The sequence below is a fragment of the Capsicum annuum genome, chromosome 4, assembly GCF_002878395.1.
Source record: "Capsicum annuum cultivar UCD-10X-F1 chromosome 4, UCD10Xv1.1, whole genome shotgun sequence".
Classification (NCBI taxonomy): domain Eukaryota; kingdom Viridiplantae; phylum Streptophyta; class Magnoliopsida; order Solanales; family Solanaceae; genus Capsicum; species Capsicum annuum.
In genome coordinates this window covers 47,865,619-47,875,276 of record NC_061114.1, presented here as the reverse complement: position 1 = coordinate 47,875,276, position 9,658 = coordinate 47,865,619, and positions in this window count along the sequence as shown.

The following is a 9,658-nucleotide window of genomic DNA, read 5'->3' as shown; positions in this document are numbered from 1 at the left end:
TATTTGGGCAGTGCCCAATGGTAGCGCTGGAGATGGCACCCTGCTAATTCGGCTGATCGAACTGAGCTGAGGAACGGTTATGCTGATCCTGAAAACCTGTCTGAGGACAATCTCTGACTCTGTGGCCTAGCTTGCCACATACGAAACAAACATCACTGTCAGCTCTGCAAATACCCTGATGGTGCTTTCCATAAGTCTAACAAAGAGTATAGGTTCGGGCACTGTTGACACTACCTTGAGACTTAGAGCCTTGCTCCCTGTCATTGTCACCATTCTTGAACTTAGAAACTGGAGCACTAGCTGAGGAAGGAATTGGAACTGAAGACTTTGGGTAGAACTGAGAACACTTACCACTCTCTAACTTAGGTTGAGCAATGTTTAAACTACCTGTCCTTGCTCTATTATTCTACTTTTCCGTCTCCTTAATCTTCTGCTTCTCTATCTGTTGAGCAAAGACCATAATGTCTGAACAAAGTCTAAGAATACAATACCAAAACTGAACATAATTACTGAAAAAACTAAAGTCTTAATTTCTAGTCTGAACATCTAGTCTGAAAGCCTCTAAACTGTCTGAATAAGGAGTTGATGGGACATGTCACCAACTAACTCTGGCTGCTGAAATGACTAAGTACTAAAATAATTAAATAATAGAACATCCTCGAATAATAAGGACTCATGTCTAGCGTACTGCTACTGACTAAACCTGAAGCTATCTATTCACGGTCGAGAACCTGAGCGTCTGAACCTATGGTATAAAAGACCATAGCTGAAAAGAGAAGTAAGCCTCAGTACGTGCAAATGTACTGGTATGCAAAGTGAGGTAAAGCTGAATGCTAGGGTTCATATGCATGAACTATAACTGACTGAATAACATAAACATGACTACGTGAGGATACATGCATGAATACATAACTGTAACTGAAATCATATGGAATATGGATTTTGAGTTACTGATAACTGATATACTGATTACTGAGTGACTCTGTCTGGTAGTCCTGATTCTGATGGAACTAGTTGAGTTCCGTACTGAGCTGAGTGTTTGTATTTGACAGTCCTAAAATCTATAGAACTATCTGAGTTCTTTACTGAAGACTGAGAGTGAGACTATGGGAGGTAGTCATCTAATCGATGCCATAAATAAAATAATGTATCTGAGTTGGGATCCAATCTGTAACCCCAATTAGAAGAGTGTCAATACAGCGCCACTAGTAAGGACAAATTGTGAGTGACCCTCATCTATCAGGTACTCTAACAAGAGAAGTGGGACCCTCATCTGAAAGTTTAAGCCACTTCATCAACCCTTATCTAGCAGGTTTGATATCTCAACCTAAGCTGGCTATGTAGTTCTGGAATGCAAGGATTGCTTCTAAAAATCACACCCTCTGCTAGCAGATAAGTTCCCATGCTTGGGTTCAATCGGTGTTGAATCCTACTCCCAACTGAATAGACACTGAACTGAGTATACTGGACTGTACTAAACTGAGTTCACTAAATTTCGGTTGACTGATGGAATACTACTGAATTCTATTAATTGATTGAGTTTACTATGATTTTTGAGTACTGATTGGGACTGTACTGATACTGAATTTACTGAGTTTCCTAAGTCATGTGACTTACTGAATTTTACTAATCATGGTTTGACTGAGAGTATCTTGAAAACTAATACTAGCTCTAGGCACACAGCAAAATTATCGGGTATGAAATACCCTCAGGACTCGATAGCATGAACATAAATAGGACATGACACTTCTTAAACACACGACCATAATCAACAATTCATAATACAATCATTGAGGGATTTCATGAGGCATTTGATACCCATAATCTTGTACATAAGTAGGAATGGGAGTCAAATCAAATCTCATGAGCATTCTATCAATAAATTACAAAGCATAGCCTTAGCATGGGAGTCAACCTAAACACATGAATATAGCATGGGATCATCATTTAGATCACAATTGAGTCACAATTGCACAATTCATTCATTTACGCATTTTGTCAAACACCCAGAGGGCATAATCTTGTACATGAGCATGGACAACATGGTATATCATCATGACTATCATATTTCGTTCATAATTCAAGAGATCAACATAAGAAAAATCAATTCCAGCATACATGCTATCATAATAACATGGCATACAATAAAGTTTTCAACTTGGAAACCATACATAAACATTAACATGGATGGAATACAATACATAGCATTGAAATTACAATTCGTGATTTAAAAATTTGTTTCTTGAGCTCTAAGGATGAAACGGATCCTTGGATGAACACTTTGGATACCTTGGATGGAAATTTCTTGAGAATAAATGGAGAGATCTTGATTTGAAATTAATCACTTAGGGTTTTCTTGTTCTTGATCAATTGTGAAAGAATGACTATCATTAGCCAAAAGAGGGCTAAATTTCGTGTTATGAAGGCTGAAGGTTTGGGAAAAAAAGCTAATTACCTTTAAGGACGCAGGTTTAAAAGACAGAAAAACATGCCCAGTGACGCTACAGCTGATGTGGCGCATCGAGGGTACCAACGTGATAACCAATGCGATGCACCGACATTGCATTGGTTCACTTGAATTTGGCTTGAGCTGAGGTTAATTTTATCTGTCGATACGATTTTAAGTGCGACGCACTAACATCGCGTCGACTCACTATTTTGGGATTCCAAATAAGGTCTAAATGAGGTCCAAAAAATCTAAAATTTGTCTGGTGACACCTATTGACCTCCTTGATCATGAATTAAAAAAAATTTAGACCATTAAACGACATTAAGGTTGCGAAATGAGATTGCCAACTTTCAAAGGCTAAAAATAAACTAAGTCTAGAAACCAAGCTAGAATTTTCTAAGTCTGGGATCACTTGATAAGCTTAAAGGACTAAATTAATCTTAGAAATTTTGCGGGGTCTTACAAATATACTGGGGTCTCAACTTCCCCTTCTTACCGAGCCACATTACTCTCTTCATAGGATATACCTTTAAGACAACCCAATCACAAACATTAAACTCCAAATCCCTATGCCTTTCATCTGCATAGTATTTTGGATACTTTGAGTAGCTTTCAACCTATCATGATTCACCTTCACCTTTTCCAAGGCTTGGTCAATCAAATCGGGGCGAAACAACTTACTCTCACCAACCTCATACCACCCTATAGGAGATCGATATTTCCCACCATACAATACCTCAAATGGAGCCATACCAATGCTAGAGTGGTAACTATTGTTATAAGAAAACTCAATCAAAGGCAAATGGTCATACCAACCACCACCGTAGTCAATCACACAAGCATGCAACATATCTTCCAATGTTTGGATAGTCCTTTCCACTTGTCTATCCATTTGTGGGTGGAAAGCGGTATTAAGGCACATGTTAGTTCCCAAACCTTTCTGAAATAACTTCCAAAAATGAGATGAACATGCAGTACAACGATCTGAGATAATAGAAATCGGAACAACATGCAATTTCACAATCTCTACAAGATACAACTAAGTATAATCCTCCGCAAAAAGACTAGTCCTTACTAGTAAAAAATTGACGGACTTGGTCATTTTATCCATAATGACCCAAATAGAATCACATTAATTTCAAGATTGGGGAAGACCGGGGATGAAATCAATATTAATCACTTCCCAGTTCCATTCGGGTAACTCTATCTCTTGATACAAACCATTAGGTCTCAAGTGATCAACATTCACTTGTTGACACACCATGAACTTAGCCACATAGCTAGCATATTTTGCTTCATATTATTCCACCAATAAAACTCCCTAAGTTTATGATACATTTTAATTTAACCGAGATGGATAGAATACTGAGACCCATGAGCCTCGACTATAATACTTTCCCTCAATCCATCGATATCGGGAACACATAGCCTACCTTGGTATCTCAAGATACGATCACCACCAATCACAAAGTCAACTCCCTTTGTTAACCTACATTACTCAATCTTCACCATGTCAGGATCCAATATTTGTTTTTCCTTTATCTCAACCACAAAGACAATTGTGATATCGGATGCACGAATGCACCACCATCCTTTGAGTTCGAGATACAAGCTCCAAGACTAGACAATCAGTGAATATGCTTCACCAACTCCTGCTTATCCTCATCAACATAAGCCAAACTCTCCAGGATAACCTACTCAGATCATCAGCAATAACATTAGCTTTACCTGGATGTTAATGGAGACTTATGTTATAGTCCTTCAATAACTCAAGCCACCTCCTTTTCTTGAGATTCATTTTCTTTTGAGTAAATACACACTGAAGGCACTTACCCCATAGAGATAATGACGCGAGATCTTCAATGCAAATACTACTACTAACAATTCTAAGTCATGAGTAGGGCAGTTCTTCTCATGAACTTCAATTGCCTAAAAGCATAGACATCACCATATAATTCTTTATCAACATACAACCAAGACCAATACGAGAAGCATCACAATACACTACAAAACCTTCACTAACCACGAGCAAGGTCAAAACTGGTGCCAAAGTCAATTTATCCTTCAACCTTTCAAAACTACCCTCACACACATCCGACCACAAGAACTTGACCTTCTTATAGGTCCACTTAGTCAATGAGGTAGCTATCATCGAAAAAATCTCCACAAACCTCCTATAGTAATTGGCTAGACCCAAGAATCTCCGAATATTGGTAGGAGTCGCAGGTCTAGGCAATTTTTAACACCACAACCTTTTGTAAATCCACCATAATCGATTCACTAGAGATAACATGACCAAGGAAAGTCACAGCCTTCAACCAAAACTCACACTTAGAGAACTTGGCTTACAAATAATGATCCTTGAAGGTTTGTAACATGGCATGAAGGTGATCATCATGATCCACCTCACTCTTAGAATAAACCAAAATGTCATCAATGAAAACAATGACAAACAAACCCAAAAATAGATGGAAGACCTTATTCATCAAATCTTTGAATGCCACTAGGGAATAGGTCAACCCAAAAGACATAACTCAGAACTCATAGTGACTATATCGTGGCCTGAAGGCAGTTTTAGGGCTATCTACTTCCCTAATCTTAAGCTGATGATAACCTAATCTAAGATCAAATTTAGAGAAATACTTTGCACCTTAGAGTTGATAAAACAATTCGTCGATCCTAGGAAGAGGATAGTTATTCTTTATGCTTATCTTGTTCAACTGACAATAATTAATGCACATTCGAAGGGAACCATCCTTTTTGTGCATGAACAAAATAGGAGCACCCCAAGGAGATACACTAGGATGGATAAAACCTTTATCTAAAAGATTTCTCGATTACTCCTTAAGCTCCCTCAACTCAGCTGGAGCTATTCTATATGGAGGGATGGAAATAGGATGAGTTTCCAAAATAAGATTAAGCCCAAAATCAATTTTCCTATTGGGAGGAACACTAGGAAGGTCATCGGAAAAGACCTCGAGAAACTCATTAACCATGGGGATTAATTCTAGAGAAGGACTTTCTGAGTTAGAATCTTTAACTCAGACCACATGATACAAACACCCCTTAGAAATCAACTTTCGGGCTCTAACATAAGAGATAAACCTACCCTTAGGCACTAAAGAACCCCCTTTCCATACAGTGACCAACTTATTAGAGAATTTAAACGTGACCCTACAGGTTTGACAATCTAAGGAAGCATAGCATTAATGCAACCAATCCATCCCCAGAATAACATCAAAATCGACCATGTCTTACTCTATCATGTCTACTAGAGTTTCCTTACTACCAACAGCTACCAAAAACTCCCTATAGACCCTTTCAACAACCACAGAGTCTCATACCGGGGTAGAAACAAAAAAAGAAACTGACAGGCACTCAAGACAAAAACTAAAAAATACAACAACAAATGGGGTTGCATAAAAAAGAGTGGACCACGGATCAACCAAATAATACACATCATGGGAGAAAAATCTGAACATACCCATAATAATATTTGGAGATGACTCAGACTCCTAGTGAGTAGCAAGTGCATGCAAATGATCCCGCCAGTGCTAGTGCTAAAAATAAAAGTAGAAGTAGCACCTTTTGGTGCAGGAGCAGATAAAGTAGCAATAGGGGCCCTATTGGCCTAAGAAGCCACTAAAGAGGGGCACTCTTACTATATGTGCCTAATCTGACCATATCCAAAACATCTTTTTCTTCCCTTCTCACACTGGCCAGGAAGATGTTGGCCATAAAACCTACAAGGAGGGTAGGATGGAATCGACTAAGCCCCACTAGTCTGAGATTGGGCACCCTATGCCTGAAATTCACTACTAAATTGAGACCGATAATTATTTGGTGGCCTTGGGTAAAGAGAACTATTCGAGGAGAAAGAATCAAAGCTCCCCTACTTCTTTTTTAGCCACCTACCACCATCTTCACTGCTTTACTCAAAAGGCCTAAATATTTTCCCTTGCCTTTCACTAAACTCAACCTATTTCTTTTTATCATCTCCTACTTGTTGAATTTACATAACCAATCAATAGATATCCATATCTTTGCTTAACAAATCCATCTTACTCTCAAGGAATAACTCATAAGACAATTCTGAGGAGAACTTTCTCATTCGATCTCTTATATCCGACACCATCTCTGGATCATACCTAGATAATTAGTGAAACTTCATGGCATACTCCTTGACAGACATTTTTTCTTTCTTAAGATTAACAAACTTTTCTGCCTTTACTTTCCTCAAATCTAGAAGAAAAAAACAATCCAGAAAAGCATTAGTGAAATCCACCTATAAAGATGACTCATTAATAACTTCCCTTGTCCGTTTCCACTCCTCATACCGTTGGTACGCCCTGTAGTTTAATTGATATGATGTAAACCTCACCCTATTCATATTAGTGGCATGCATGGCTCTTAAAATCTTTTCCATATCATCCAAAAACCCTTAGGGAACTTCCTCTACCTTAACACTAGTAAAGCTCGAAGGACTCAACCTTATAAACTGGCCAAACTCTTATGGCCTCAAAAGATAGAGTAGAAGATGCACCACATTCATCCTGAGAAGCTACCAATTGAGCAATCATATGAATCAAGTGACGAAACTCTGCATTCAGCACGTCAACCTGAGGAGTCGGAGGAGGACTAAAGGGAATTAGTGGAACTCCTAGATCATCAGGTATCGGACCCTTAGACCGAGTATGGAATCCATAAATAAAGAGAGTTCCATCAATATTATTCCCAGTTGGGACAAAAGGGTATGCAAAAACTTTAGATTTTCTTGGAGGCATGATCTGAAAGAAGAGGAAATGGAAATTAGAAGGATCTAAGACCTTAAACTCTATAGCCCGATATAAGACAACAAAAGAGAGAAACATTCTTAAATGCCTTATAGCCTCCCTCTTATAAGTGAGGTACATTACATACTCATAAAAGAGACTCTACTTGACACAGCTTTGTGGAAACCAAACTGACCATGGACCTGGCTCTGATACCAACTTAACATAACCCAAAATCGAACGTTGTTGTGTGGGTATCTGAAGCCCAACAGTAACCAAAGATCGCCCCATTAACCTTCACCTATCCATCACGTCAATCCACAAGCATTGGATAAACTCCAAAAATAAAATAAGATAACAAAAATAATATTAACAATCATAACTTAAGAAATCCTAGCCATTCATCATTATCAACATTCAATATCCGATCTACCTAAGACCACAGTTATCCACAAGCCTCTACAAATCCAAAGTCAATAATATGTCGGGACAAGCCCCCAATAATAGCGAAATTAGAATCCAAAGTAAGTCTAAAACATTAGATTAGAAGACTATAAAATGTGTGGCTTCCAACGTATGGAATATCACCACTTTAATATCAATGACCAAACACCTGCTTATTGTACATAAAGAGAAAAAGATGCTCTAACTCCTATATCGCATGGGGACACAACATCCGGAGATGGTTAGCGGTTGGAGAGCTAGCATGTAACTCAAGGGTAAGGATAAAATAGTGTCATTATTTAATACCAAGTCAACCATCATAAGCCACCACATTTATACACACAAACATGTAAATACATATGGATATATCTAATGTCAAATGATAACAACGCCTTAGCATGCATTTCAAAGCACTCAAACACAAACCATGAAGTGGAGGATTCTAACCTTCCACCGCTTAGGTTATATCAAGCAAGAGGACTCTAACCTCAATCCATATTATTAAGCAAGTGGACTCTAACCACAAGCCTTTTTATTTGTCAAGTTGACTCTAACAACAAGTCATTTCATTACGCATGTGGACTCTAACCATAAGTCATTTCATCATGCAAGTGGACTCTAACCACAAGCCATTTTGATTAAGCATGTGGACTCTAACCATAAGCCACCACATTCATTACTAGTTGACATTGGGACTCTAACCCTTTGTCCGTACATTCATATCACACCATTCACATTTGGGGACTTTAACCCATTTAACCATTCTAAGCCATCAAGGTCGTAATTCAACATCATATATGAGAACAAGGTCTTCATGAATCATATATAAATCAATCACTTTAATAAGCCAATACATTAGTTACAAATATCATTTAACTCAAATTATGGTTCTCAAGAACTTTACCAAATCACTCGCTAGCACTCTTACACCAAGCTTTAGTTCAAACACAATTCAATTTAATGTTAGGGACTCTAACCCATTTTTTAAATAATCAAAACACCAAGGGCACTATTTAACTCATTACATGGCCAATAAGGCCTTTACAAGATCATTTACAAATTCTTCTTACTTATTAAGCCATTGCGTTAGTTTAATACACCATCAATATGTGACTAGTTATTTCTTGTAGATATTTTCACAAATACCTTGAGGGCATACTATTACCATGGCCAAAACCCATATGAAAACCATCAATATTAAGGTTACTCTTGATCCATTAGTTAAATCACAATCAGAAAGCACCAATATATACAAAACATTACAAAAACATATTTAATCACAAGTTTAAACAAAAGAAAACATTACCCATCACTATAGATCAAAACCCTCAAAATTTGTTTCAAAAACCATCATTAATGATTCATAAACATTGTTTTAAGTAGCATGATATTTGAGAAATAATGCTAGGGGAAGAGTTACATACCTTTTACATAGATGATTCATGAAAGGTTTCTTGACCCATTAGCCTTTAGATGAACATTCTTAAAACCCTAGCCTTCAATCTTGATGAAGTAGTTTTTAGAGTGTTTTGGGATATTTTTGATCTTGTATATGTAAAAAATAAAGGGCCAAATAACGTTATAAGTCATGGGTTATAAGGGCTTAGCTGTGGGAAATATCTAAAAGTTCCTCAGCTAAAAGCTGTAAAATAAACTCCCAGGAGGGTACGACTCCATGACTAAACCATACATTAGGGTACGAGTGGTACCCTAACTCGTACCCTATACCTCACCATGGAACCCTAAACTATCCAAAGTACGACTACCAAAGAATGACTCGTATCCAAGGGTATAATTGGTACCAAGCAACACGTACCCAAGTTAGTGTTAGCTAGATCATGACCAACACTTTATACGACTAGGTAGAATACAACCCGTACCCTAACATTTGACTAAGGAGGGGCTAACCCATATCTTGGACAGTGTGTTAACAACCTAGAGTAGTCTCTATTTGAGAAGACAGGGTACTAGTCGTACCCTAGTATTCAATTGG